The sequence below is a fragment of the Colletes gigas genome, unplaced genomic scaffold (genome assembly GCF_013123115.1).
Source record: "Colletes gigas isolate AHSC1104 unplaced genomic scaffold, ASM1312311v1 Colletes_gigas_Sc00003, whole genome shotgun sequence".
NCBI classification, from domain to species: Eukaryota; Metazoa; Arthropoda; class Insecta; order Hymenoptera; family Colletidae; genus Colletes; species Colletes gigas.
Window position 1 is genome coordinate 1,059,659 of NW_025106632.1, and position 14,581 is coordinate 1,074,239.

The window sequence follows — 14,581 nt, forward strand, 5'->3', positions numbered from 1 at the left end:
CGATTAAGCAACAGCGTCGAGGATATTTTAGTAATGTTTATCTCCATCTACATCTCGAAGGACACTGCATAGAGAATGACACGATCGATATCTTGGAATTGTGCTTCGTATTGTGTGCAGTTTGCTATAACGGACCTCCAGCCAACAATCATGCTGACCTTTGTCACGTTACATTCTTTTCATCGTAATTGAAAGATATTTACTCGGCAGTTCTCTATCGTGGATTTCGCGAGTATCGCTTGGCATTGAAAAAGATCGTTTTCCTCAAATATTTCGTGCCACGGACTTTGAAAGTTTACTGTCATTGTTCTTAAATTGCAAACTTCACGCATTGGTGGAACCACTCGATAGAAACTTGAAATTTACGTGTTGAAAATTGGGTTACGCCGTCGAATCGATGGAGTCGTGTGCATGTCCTTTCGACTCGTCAAAGTGTCAAGGATATCTTAACAATTAATTGCCCGCAACGTCCAGATTGTCGGCTTTAAGGAAGTGTTCGCGACTCGTCTAGACGGAAATGTTGGTAAAAGGAAGGTATCTATCAACCGCAACGTCCTGTGTCGCATTACAAACTTTCAGGGTCGTCGCGAACGCGAAAGAAAGCCATTATACTTGCCAGTTACCGATCATAGTTGCTCGCGTACTTTTAACGAAAGCATTTAATATCCGCTGTGTTCCCCAGCGAAGCAAAGTTTAACAAAGACGCCTCGTAACGAGACATTTGATACTCGCGAGCAGAACTTCCGTTTAAATTATCCTATTTATAACGATCACTTTGATATCTAGCAACTCCATCCGCTATTAACGATCGAAACCTTGCAACGAGACGTAAACATTTACCAGTGGAATATTTAAATAGCGCCGAAAGACTGAAAAATGTAATTTCAGACATATTTTTTTTGTATTCTCGAACGCACCAATCATTTACTATAGCAAAAGAAATTCAAACATCACACTTCCAGCGCGAATAGGACGTGTGTGTCGACGCGAATAAACATTTAACCGTTCTGTTGGATATTACGTAATGAAATTTGAGGTTCAACAGTTTTTGCGAGCAAATATTAGGTTGCTGCATTTGCGAAATAAGAATTTTTGCCGTTTCTAGGAAGCTCGTGGTACAAATATTAACTACAAAGAGTAAAGAAACTGATTGCAATGGTGTCGAATTCGGTTGACCACGCAAGGCTATCCAGAGATTAATTCTACAATTTTCTTCACGTTTTCGCGCAAAACATCGACCGTGCTCTTTTTGTCTTTGACTCGGTTTCTTAGCAATCTACCGCTAATCTTTTCTTTTATACGTTCAAAGTGACGAAAGAAGTCTTACATCTATCTTGGAGCAAGATACCTTGCTATCAAACTTTCGGAATTATTTACACGACTCTGTATTAAAAACCTGTTAAGAAAAAGTATTATGGACCGACACTTTTGATTCCACGTTGAAAGAGGGAAAGTACGGTGTCCCCGAATTCGCTAGCTGCAGGAAGCTGCGGTTTTTAAACGCAATTGTCGTTCCCACCGTCGATGGGACTCGACACTGAACGGCCGTTGGTGAAATGTGACACAGGACATTGTGGCCATACTCGACAATGTTTACTCCCTGCATAAATGTAATTCTCACCGCCATTGTATCGATCGAGGGTTTTCAGACTGCATTGTAACTGGTACTTTTCGATATTTGAAAAAATGGAAGATGAGGGGCTACAGTCGTCACCTTAATCTGCGTCTACCGGTAACGCACGATTAGTGTGGCAATGCTTGAGATTTATTGTTTTATATATCAATATTTATTCACACAGACTTACACGACTTACATTCAATTATTTTCTACGGCTAACTCTTTCTATACTAATTGTTCTTCGTACAATTGGCACGCGCTGTCGCTAATTATCGCAACCATCCCTAACAATTAGAATTTTGGACAAATTTTTATTCACTGCTCCAGAAATTGCTTCATAATTCTTATTCTCGGAGTGAAATTTTTTGGTAGGAAACTTACATTGCTTGGACGTTATAGATTCGTGTCCGTTTCAATTGGATCCGCTCCTATTGATCGCGGGGGTTCAACAAACTCGGCGAGCCGCGGCGATAGGAAAATAAAAGAAGAGGAAGCTTTATCTCGGTGATGAATTATCAGCGAGCGAGCGATTCGAAGTGATCTCGGTCACCCTTCAAGATCTGACCTGACCTCGGATCAGAATTGAACGTCGGGACTTAAAGCGCGCGAAGTAGCGCTGCAATCCTAACCAATCAGCGAACAAACAGACACGCCGGGAATAAAGGTGAGCCTAATTGGCGCAATTTATATTCAAACGAGGTCCACGTCCTTGACTGTTCATCGCGCGCCAGTAAAATTGATAACCGTTCACGTAAGGGTTCAGGGTACGTCCAGACTCGAGTCGAGCGCTGAACCGAGTCGCTTAAAGTCACGTTTCTACTGAAATATACACGTAAAATTTCTTTTAATATTATACAAATAATAGTCGTATATTAAAAGCAAAATTTAATTAAATTCAGCGGCGATTCTATAAGAGAAATTCATTTTAGCGGATTCCGTCTGTTTTGTTCAGCGTAGAAACGCAATCTGGAAGATACTGGTTTAACCAACACCGAGAGTCTTTCTTGCTCGGTCTTCTATTCGCTCCCACGCTGGCTTTTATCGAAAGAATAGCAAGCATAGCTGGGAATGTGGCTTTAGTTGGTTGGGTCGGGTCTGTGTGCGCCCTGTAGCGGCGACAAATTCTGACGAGGCATTCTCGGTTGTCGACGACGACGACGACGCGACGTCGGGGTCATTCTACGCCATTATCAGCCTTTTATTTTACTTTCGCGGGGACGTTGCACCCTGAGGAAGGTCAGGCTGCGGCATCGCTGTTCTCCTCGCGAGGAAAACAAGCCTCGAAGAAACCGCGATCCATTATCGGAAATTTCAAACGCATACTTGGAATTGCACAGCCGTGATCCCTCGTTGTGCAACCATTTTCATGGTTGTGGTGGTAGATCATTGGGGCTAGCGGGGAATTTGGATTAAAAATAAAAATAAAGAACACCGAGAATAATACTCCTGCAACTTTCGTCTTAATTTGTTTATTAGCACGATAGCGCGATTCAGGGTAAACAAATTAGCAAATTACGCGGGCAGCAGACCGGAGAAACGCTGTATCGGAAATTTGGCCTTGCTTGAGTCACGAGTTACAGTATCTAATTTACAAATATCACCGTTAACGCCGCCTTTGTAGTTATCGCGCCAGCTATTATTGTCTCTTTATTCGACGCGTTCTGATAACACACGGAGGGGTCACCCTGCGAGGCTGTTAGCATTTATTTCGCACCTATCAGTAGGATATCGCCCCCTGAGAAAGGTCAGTCATGGACTTTGATCGAGTTCTCACAAAGAGGTGGTTAACATTGTTGTTTATAAACCGAAACCGCTTTATCTCTCTCCTTATTGTCGTACGAAGACACCGTAGATTTCATTTCTTTTCGGTTTTGTTTACAATGATATTTGCACATTCAGACTTGCACGGAGCGGCTAAAATAAATGTAATGTACGTATAATATTGTCGAGGGCACCCTTCTTGAACAAAAACGTTGAAAAAAAGGTTGATTCATCTAAAGTATAGAGTTTATTATTAATTATATATTATACAATTATTGCACATGTTTAATTTCCTAACCTAAAGTATAGAGAATCAACAATTAAATGTTCGTGTTTCCTTATCTTCTCCATATTATCGAAATTTGTACTCTTAGAAATTTATACTTAGAAATCTTTGTTCCTCCGTCACTCTGTCTATCTGCTTATCTATATTTAACTTCTCAACTACAAAGCTTACGTACATTTCTCGAAATCAGAATTTTATTTCTGCTGGACAAGCATACTATTTCGGTGAAATATTCGAAGACCTCGTTTTGACGTAATTTTCATTGAAAAGAGACAAAGAGAACGACGTCTGACTACATAAACGATTAAGAGGAGTATGGTCAGGGAAGAATCGAGTTTGTCGATTTAAATTCGCTAAACTTAGATCGGCCGGTGGTCGTTCAGACGTGAAACAAGTTTTGAAATTCATGGATATTCGGTTGTCATCCGCAGACCGGTCATTTCAGTCAAATATTTGAAGATCTTGTTTCGACGTAATTTTCATTCAGAACGGGACAAAGAGTCCTTGTCTCGCGATTCCCTATGAAAGACGTGTTTTTCATCGCGGAAGGTGAAGTTACAGCGCGGAAAATGGGATTACAGAAGACGTCCCCGAATAGCTCACGGGTACATCGTGAACTCGAAAACGGTCCAAGGTCCGAGTATCCGACCTTCGTTTGATTATTTGAAAATGGTCGCCGTGCCGAGTAGCGCGTGGACACACGATGAAGATGTCCTTCGACCGTGTTCTTTCAGCATTCCATGTACTCGTAAGTATGTACACGCGCACGTGTTTGTTCCGCGCATGCACGAACACGCGTTTGCGTCTCTAACAATTATGGGATCGAGTAACGCGTACAGTGGACGAAATTAAAATCAGGTGTATTTAAAATAAGAAAGCAATACTAATTCGTTACTAAGATCGGATGTTTGTTATATGTATATTTTGGAATTTAATTCTGTCACTGCAAAAATTATTCGTGGCTTGCTGTGCACGGTGGGAACACGTAAGCAGCTCGGTTTACTTGTAAATAATAAACAGCTTCGATAACCTTTGGTATCGGGGCTTGCGTATGACACTCGTTTGCATTTCAGATTTGGTCCATTCAATCAGGGCTAATTAAGAAATTGAAAAAGTCGGTCGAAAATTAATAGAGGTCGTTACAAATTCTGTTAAGATACTTGTCAATGGATAACCAATGCTATATTTTGATCGTTTACCAAATGGTGGTACTACACTCATGTATAAAATAAATTAAGCGTATCAATTTGGCATTGGCGATGAGTAAGGATCAAATGCTCCAAAGATATCTTTGAATAGTTGGCTTCAAACAAAATTCAAAATATAAGTAAGCTAATTAGAAATGATCGAACAAGAAGTTTTCGACATTGATGACACTGATCCCATCATTGTCCTCCCGGCGGTGACTAAGTTAATGGAAAGATTCCAACATTCAATTAAACGGACGAGCATTTAAATATTATCTGACATTGCTCGGACACGATAGTGGAATGTAAACAGTCATAGTTACACACCGAGCGACGATAAGATTGATGGTTGGCACTTGGCGTCGATATCGCCTGCGTAAATAGTACAGCGTAGCAGTTTTAGTTAACAGATAACAATAACAGTAACTGTACTTTCGTAAGCTAGCTTTTATTGAGTGTTTGGGACACTGAAACAACCCATATCTGTTAGCATTTTTATTTCTAAAGGGACCCCTGAAAAATTGGTCGAAGTTCGTAGAATATTAACAAAGGTCAAACAGTTCATCGACACAGTTTCGTCCATTTACAATGGAAATGTCGGACAGTTTCAATGAAATTTGGAGCAACGGTATATCTACATCTGCAATGTAAGCTGATGGTAATTTAACGAGAAAATTAACTGTAATAAAGTTATAGCTGTGTTAATTTTTTTTGTTATCGACTAATCATCTTATCGAAGATAAAGTGGTGTAAATTCGAGGTTTCTCTTGTCTGGTGTCGTTGTCCGTTGAAGAGCAACGTACAACGTTCGCGTTTCGTCCTACAGGGTGTGCCCATTGCAATCCCCTCGACCTACTTTCGACCGTGTCTAGTGGAAATCGAAGAGGGTCAGGCTCGATGACAGGATATCCTGGGATCGTTATACGCGTCGCGAACGAGCGAGAACGTAATTTGCCGCAATATAATTTGCCGCCATTCGTGAGCGTTTGTTGCGCCCGTTGTTAGGCGGAGTCAAGTTCACGGGTGGAAAAGACAATGGCCAGTTTCTTATCATATCGTACGGTCGATGCCACTGCATTCTTCTCCATTCGCGATAACAAATTCCCCGAATGTGCTCTCATAGCATACTTTCGAGAAAACTTGACGTTTGTTTAAAAAAAATTTGTTTAAATTCGTCTAATCGCTTAATTATCAGATCATTCCATGTAGGTAATTATCGACAGAAATTGTATTGTTTTATATACGTATGTTAACAACAATAGATGGCGAATAAGTTTGTTTATCATAGTAAAAAATGAATCCTAGCAAAAAGCATTGTCTTGTTTTTCTTCAAATATACTTAAAAATATGGGTGGTGCTATAGTTATAGCAGAGTAGAAACTAACTTCTAACATGAATCATGCGATTTTGAATGCATCGAAGTATGTCAAGAGTCAAACTCATCCAAATCTATGCAAATAGATTCATTTATTAACGAGCAACCTTTGTAATTTAGCCATTTTGAGAAAGTCGAAACGTGTTGTTAAATTGTTACAGTCCAGACCATCCAATAACATCAACTGGCAGCTATTGTTTCGAATGAATAATAGAATGAATAAAGTTATTTATTTCATAAAGGTTTTAACTCGAAAACGAGGTCTATCTATCTATTAACAAAAAAAATCGTTAAAGCCTGCGTTCAAAATAATAGTATCGACGTTAACGAATTTGTAATTAGTTACAATTAACACTTTGACCGCCAGTAGCCGTAAATTTTTTTATAATAAGCTCTACCTTCAGCCTTCTTCGCCATTTTCTACCAGACCGAAAGTACGAGCACTTAGAGAAAGAAATTCAGCAGAGAGGAGGTTAATTGCACACCGGTTACAGGTTAATCGAGCGATACTTGGTCGATATCTACGCGTCTACTTGCATAATGGATTTTCTCAGTGTCAAGGTAACGCGGTACCAAGCGCGTGAATAAGCTTACATTACACGGCGAAGTGTCTCGCTACCAGAAACGATTGACCTTACGATACCGAGAACTTTGGTACTCGTATTACGCGAATAATACGAACGTACACACGTAGATGCGTACCAGTTGGCTGTTCAATAAGATTCACGTGCACGTCGAACATGTGACCGAAGAAGCTTCGCGTGTCGTAAGCAAGTTATCGCGATGGCCGCGTCTACTATAGTCGACGAAGGCCCGATTTCAGCAAACGGAAAGAATAAATGGGGAAAATGTTTAGGAATCGCCATCTTGGAAAACAGTAGAACTTTATTCTTCATTTATGATCCCACGTACGTTTCGAAAAATCTTCAGCTATCTTTAACGTAAAAATTCTTCGAATCGAGCCTCGTTTCACGCGATAAATTAGCTTCTCCGAGTTAATCGTTTCTTTGTGTCGCTTTTATTTTTTTATTGCGACCGTTTTCTTTTTCTTTTTTGGTACGGATAAGCCGATTAATTTATATCGGTCTTAATTCGAGCGGTAAGATTCCCTTATCGTCATTGTTCGTTCTTGCATCGGATTAACGCGACGCGCATCCAGGCGCCCGGTTTTTCATCTCGAGTTCTTTTTTTTTTGCTCGTCTCAGATAAACGGTCACGTATATACGCTCCTCGTTGAAAAACGTTAATCGCTGAGTAATGTATCTTTGTACACAGGCGTCCGCAATTATGATTTCTGCGTACATGTGTCGCGACGCGCCGTACTCGATGACTTTTTACTTTCTTCGTCGCCAATGTCACTGAGGCCTTGAGTTAGTCGACGATTAAAAACTTGATAGCGTCGATTCAGTTTCCTTGAATCAGATACTGATCAACGAATTATTTTAACACTTTATTCCAACGATTTCACACAGTGTCGTTGATTGAAAAACTTTGTAGATAAATTGGTTCCGTTTTCAATATTAATATTTGGAAAATATTGTTACTCGATAGTTGATTTGGAATTCAATACCTATTGTTGGGTGATATTTTGGTCAAATTCACATTGTGTTAATCAGCAATTAAACGCCAGAGAGTTAAGTATGTAGTTGAAAATGGGCCAGGAGTGCTGAATCGATGCGTTGTAATAAAGGTACAAAAGGCCTTTCTACGCGAGCAATTGCAACGAGGATTGGATGCAATCAATTGTGTCAAGGTTATTAACAAAAATTAACAAAGACTTAGCTGGAAATTATTTGGATTAGAGTAGCCAGTGATCTTGCCTGACATTAATCCGACCGAAGACGTATGGGGGGATCAACGGCGCGAAGAATTTACGACGATGAACGCCAATATTCGAACAATTCGAAAAAATTGAGTCAGTATCGAAACGTGTAAAATGTGACAAAATACATGTGTTTGAATATTTCAATGACAAAACTGAAAAATTGCATGACAGACAGCAGAAGGTAATTGAATAAAATGATACGTACATCGTTAAATATAAAAAAATAGTCGAAAGTCAATTCAGGAAAAATAATTCCAAGTTGAAATTTTTCGCGGTTAAAGGTTCGAAAGAAAATAGTTGTAAATCGGTGACAAAATGGCCGATTTTTGTAATTTTCGACTTGCTATCTTTTTCGATGGATTTCATACCATTGTGCAATGGAAAAAAAAAAGGTGAACGAATAAGCGACGAGTTTCGCGTGTCAAAAGACAAGACCACGTTGTTTACCATCTTGTTTTCATCGAAATTGTCATTTCCTTGAATAATTCGAGCGCGAAGATAGACGCGATCACGTGTCCGCGTATCCTTGAACTTGGCGTCGGTGACGCACCAGCTCTTAACTCTATCGCGACTATTTGCGCGACACGGCTGATAACGCACGATTGTCATTCACGTGCCGTTTTTCTCTGTCCTTCAGCGACGAATCTATATTTTTCCGTTCAATCTCGGCATTACGTGCCAGTACGCGGCTAAAGTTGCACAAGCCGAAACGCCGGTAAACAAACGTGGCGCGCGGGACACGCTGAAGGGACCAGCGAAATTTCGTCGAACATTTGCACGTAAACCACCTGTCTGGTACTGTTTATCGTTAACCTAGAAAATAGATAACACAAAACGAATGCAAATATGAAATATTACGCAAGGCCTTTGTTTTTGCATTATCTAGAACCGGACATCGCAAGGTAATCTTTAATGTCTCGGCCGCATAGCTTATAATCGACCGATGTTTTCGTAAAAACAATGTTTTATTCACCGTTAAGAAGAACGAATAGACCTGCGAAATAGACTAGACAATCTTCGAATTGTAATCCTTAATCTTCCGTGGGACGAGCAACTTTTGTTAAAACGTTTTCGATCCCATGATTTTGGATCCACTTAAGTGTACGAAGATAAGATAAAGTATCCTAATTAAAAAGGAAGTGTTGTGGACGTTTCGTGACTTTGTTTTCTTCGGTTTAAATTACACATAATTGAAATTTACATATGATGTATATAAAATTATGTGTAATTTAAACCGAAGAAAACAAAGCCACAAAACGTCCACAACAAGAAGGAAACACTTTTCTCCGAAAATTTGCTATATTAATATAATTCTTCGTGCTACAAAAATTAAGAAAAGTTTGTCACATGGAAATAACAAACGAACGCGATCATTCTCGCGATATTACATTAATTAACGCCACGGGAACGCATTCGTTGATATACCGATAGATTCCCTCTCCGTTTGTTTGAAATTATTTGCGAAAGAATTCGACTTTCCTGTAATTAAGATACGATTCTTAATAGGACGCGCCGAAGCGATGGGAATTAATTAATCGGATTACACGATCCACGAGGTGTAAATTTTGTACGCTCGATGTATTCGCGATAATCTGCATTGATTAAACCTGTCCATCGATGGGGAATAACAATTCTGACGATTACTCAAATTAAACGAAGGTGCGTGGAGTAGATATCTGCGTGTTCCAAGGACGTGGAACGAAAATCAATAAAAGGTGGGATTGCACAATGTCGTTGAAGAATTAAGACGTCACACGTGTACTGTCCGCGACTCATTCAGACTTTATCGTAGTCACGTGGAACGTGAAACATCGAATTTTTGGACTGTTTAATAAATTAATGCGATCTCATCAACTTTGTCGATTTATAAATTATTATTTATTTGGCTCCATGGAGATATTCATCATGCAAGAATAACAGTTTCTCGTGACTTTTTTATTAATAGAATTTTAGATAAACCGATTTCATTAGTCTTTGTTTAACTTTGGCGAAATAATAACGATCCTCGTTAAATTAGTTCCCCTTCCGTATTTTTATGTACAGTTTATTTCTATACTATTATGCTGAAATAGCTCTCCAGGTGGTGAGAGTGGTGTTAAGAAGTCGTGAAGTCGTAGAAAAGATTCCGAATGAATACGCGGTACTCCCCCGACGAATTTCTTTGGCCTTGACCTCCGACCTGTCTCTCCCAACCACGTTCCTCTCGATCCTAATTCGAGTCCAGCTTTTATTCCCATTTCGTTTTTCCCCGCTAGACAGCACTGTATCGTGTCATGGCGAGCAAAAGACTTTCAGGATCAGAAACTCGGGAAATACCTTTGTACATACACACGTAATTCATCGGTATTTTTCGCTTGATTTATTCTCAAAGCATTTGGGAATTAAAGCAAAATTAATGACATTGATTTCTTTCTAGTTTTAACGCGTATGGACGACTTTTTATCGTTTAATCGGTTTCAGAGAATTTTTATTTTAGCGCGAGGTTTGCTTAATTTGATGTTATTATTAAAATTTTGGCGTTTAATCATCCAGAAGAATTTCTTTGTTACTTTACCGTAATAAAATTGATGCGGTGGTTCCATTACCTAAAATTACGTCCGCGCCCTATTATTATCGTTGTCCCCAACGCCATCGTGAATCTGCCAGAAACAAATCGTATTTCAACTGCTCCCCCACACACCTTCCATTTCTGTTGCTACACATCATCTTTTCGAGTTGGAAATATTTCTCGAATTTCGGAGCAGATGCAATCTCGTCAGTTATTTTGATTTCTTTAAGTAATTCCTCTAGAATAAAATTTTATCGTAGAAAATGGATTGAAAAGACTTAGAATAACACAAATAAATTCTATCATATTTAGTCTTTGGAACAAAAAACTATAACGCATTATGATATACAGAGGCCAAAATAAGATGAAAATCAAGGATACTAATTTGTTGATTGAGGCTTCGTTAAAAAGTTATAGAAACATCTCCGGCCACACGGTATATGTTCGGTAAAGAATTTTTTTTCTCGAAACTGGGTAGGATTTCGGGGTTGTATCTATTCACCAAAAATTATTGTAATTGACCCCTGAAACTAAAAATAATTTTTTTAGAATGATTTGAAATTTTTTAATTTTGTCGAAAAATTTCACACCTACTCGATTTTTTTTCTCGAAAATGGGTAGGATTTAAGGGGTGTGTCTATTCACCAAAAATTATTGTAATTGACCCCTGAAACTAAAAATAATTTTTTTAGAATGATTTGAAATTTTTTAATTTTGTCGAAAAATTTCACACCTACTCGATTTTTTTTCTCGAAACTGGATAGGATTTCGGGGGTGTGTCTATTCACCAAAAATTATTGTAATTGACCCCTGCAACTAAAAATAATTTTTTTAGAACGATTTGAAATTTTTTAATTTTGCCGAAAAATTTAGGCACCTACCCCCTTCGATTTTTCTTAGAAATTCGTTTTTGATTTTTAATAAATTTGTTTGACGTTGTACGGAAATGTCGTGTAATACTTTTTTGTAGGTATCTATGAGCTCTACTTCAGAAATAAATTTCATTAAAATATATTCACTATTGTAGGAGTTATGGCTGTTTGAAATTTGAACCACTTTGATGGGGTTTTTCCTCATTTTACGGGGTTAAGGAATAACTTTTCGAACATTCTTGGAATTTCCACATATTCTCCGTCAAAATACGCGTAGTTTGCCTTTTGAAACATTAAAATCCTTCAATCCGTTCGGAAGTTATAACGTTTTAAAGATACGCACGAGATTTTCGAGTGACATTTCTGGTCTGAAATTATATTTTCGGTAAGGAATTTTTTTCCCGAAAGCGCGTAGGAATTCGAAGATATGTCTATTCACCAAAAATGATTGTAATTGATCTCTGCACCCAAAAATAATTTTTTTAGAACGATTTGAAATTTTTTAATTTTGCCGAAAAATTTCAGCACCTACCCCCTGTCGATTTTTCTTACAAATTAGTTTCTGATTTTTAATAGTTTTGTCTGACACCCTACAGAAAAGTTGTCTAATACTTTTTTGTAGGTACCCATGAGCTCCACTTCAGAAAAAAGTTTCATTGAGATATATTCACTATTGTAGGAGTTATGGCTGTTTGAAAATTGGATAATTTTTGTGGGGATTTTTCTCATTTTACAGGGGTGAAGGAGTAACATTTCGAGTATTTTTGGAATTTCTACACATTCTTCATCAAAATACGCGTAGTTTGCACTTTGAAACATTAAAATCCTTCAATCCGTTCAGAAGTTATGATATTTTAAAGATTCGCATGAAATTTTGGGCAAACATTTCTGGCCAGAAATGATATTTTCGGTAAGAAATTTTTAATCTCGAAAGTACGTATTACAAAAATGATTCTAATTGACTCCCGCAATCGAAAGTAATCTTTCCGTGAATTAATTAATTTTTTAATAACTTTTTAACGAAGCATCAATCAACAAATTGATATTCTTGATTTTCGTCCTATTATTGCCTCTAGAATCTCCCATTAAAATGTTTTCCAGGGGTGGCTGAACACCCTGTAATATCGAATCGAGTGAAATTATTTTTCCAAACAAGAACCGTGTAATTGAAACGTTTCTCGAAAACGCCTGAGCTCGCATCCTTGGACCAAACCTTTCCACCTTCGTCATCAGTTCATTCCCAGTTTGTTTTCCAGCTAACCGTGATTAATAAACCCTTCTGTCCCTTTCATGCCGGGGATTCCAGATTTCAATCTCTGGAACCCTCCTCGAACGACTACGCTGTCATTGTAGGCGACGAAAATGTTTCGTCCTTGGAAAGGAAGAAGTTGGAGCGTACAGGGCCACGCACGTGTTCTTGGGGTATTTGGAGGTCGTTCAGGAGTGAAAACGACGCTAGCCACCCTTCTCCGCTAGGCTGCCTTCTGGGTATATCCTCGTCCCTTTTCTATTTACACGCAACGTCGTCGCTCTTGCTCGTGCCTGGAAAACTCGGGACCTTGAATTTTCGGGACCTTGACTCTCTTTCCACGGCTGTCCCTCCGTTTCCCCAGAGCCGTTTTACACCGAAACCCAGCCCCTCGGATTCGTCTTAACGATTTAAACCAAGGCTGATCTCTGATTAAGCTTCGCTGCGCCCTCGAACCTTCCCCGAGGCTAATAAAATCGCCCGGCTCTCTGTTTCCGATTTTTTCGTCGCGATTCGGAGACCACCCTTCGCGCAAAAACACGCCCGAGAGGTGTTTAGTTCTCGTTACCAGGCAAACTGTACCTCCCACTCGAGCTTTCTTGTCACGTTACCGGCAATAAACACGGGGAAGAGTGTGCTCGATAATTTATTGCGAGGGTGGTCCCGTCGGGAGTGTTTAGGGATGAACGCTGATGAAGACACATAGCGGGCGTATTTTTAGAGGCAACATCTCCTCGTTCGCGAGGAAACTTTTCCTCTTTGAGACCGGGGGACGATCCCGCCACTTTCTCTTTGTAAAGGTAAATAGTTTACAATCCACCCACGCGCAGGATGCTCTTCGGAGCTAACATTTCTGCGAATCGGGCTCTCGGATCTCCCACGATTTCGATAAGCTCGAGCTCCATTGAAACTACGTTTACCAGAAAATGTTGAACGTAAGAATCGTGGTTTATTATTTAAAAACACTATTATAAAACTTAATTTCATGCTTTATCAATACTTTAACAAAGCAACCAAAGGGTGAAGGAAAGACACTTTGTTTATAGTGGGTTCTTATCGCGAACATTTATTAGACTCTATATAATTTTATTACCATGGAACTATTCCTCACTAAAGCTTTGGTAATCACTAGACTGCGGATCTTTATGCAAATTCACATTTTTATTAATTGAATTAATAAAATGGGAGCTTTGTAGATGATTGTCTCAACCCTTAAATATAATAATTCGTATTTCTTATATTTTTGCATATTAAATGCATTCTGTAGTTTTTTGAGGATTCAAATTTCCCATAAATGCATAAACATCCGCAGTCTAGTAATCACAGATCATGCATGACTTTATTCATGACTGATTCTAATCGTTGTGATACGAAAGCATTAGACTCTGAGGCTCCCTTGGCTGTTTTTTTTAATTATTTTTATCGTTACAATACCATCTATGTTTGGGAGTCAATAAAAATAAAGAATAGTCTCGGAACCCCTCATTGCAATTAACTAAAACAAGTTTCTAGGGTTGGAACTTTCCCAAAGTTTCTAATGTACGTCTGAACGTGACATACGAATTTGATGTGATATTTTCGTCGGTCCACGACTCCCTTAATAACTCCCACGTCAGTACGAACACCTCTAATGGAAAATGTAGTTTAAATTCAAGAAGGGGAGCTGGCTGTCCAATAAATACATTTTCATAAATAGTATCATTACGTATCCGTTTCACGTTTCATCGAGCATTTAACGTTGTCTGGTCGAAATTTACGTACTCTGACGTTTTCGAACGTTTCTCGTTAAAGAAGTCTGCGAAAAGGTGACATTTGATTCGATTTCAAATACTTTTCCTGGGTCGCGAACTCTTGTTCCTT

At 38.9% G+C, this 14,581-nt stretch overlaps 1 long non-coding RNA gene across 1 annotated transcript in view; it reads left to right on the forward strand.

Annotated features, from left to right (window-relative positions):
* The window catches only part of LOC122404565, a 164,426-nt gene that overhangs the window by 25,814 nt on the left and 124,031 nt on the right, over positions 1-14,581 (forward strand). The gene's annotated exons all lie outside the window — the stretch shown is intronic.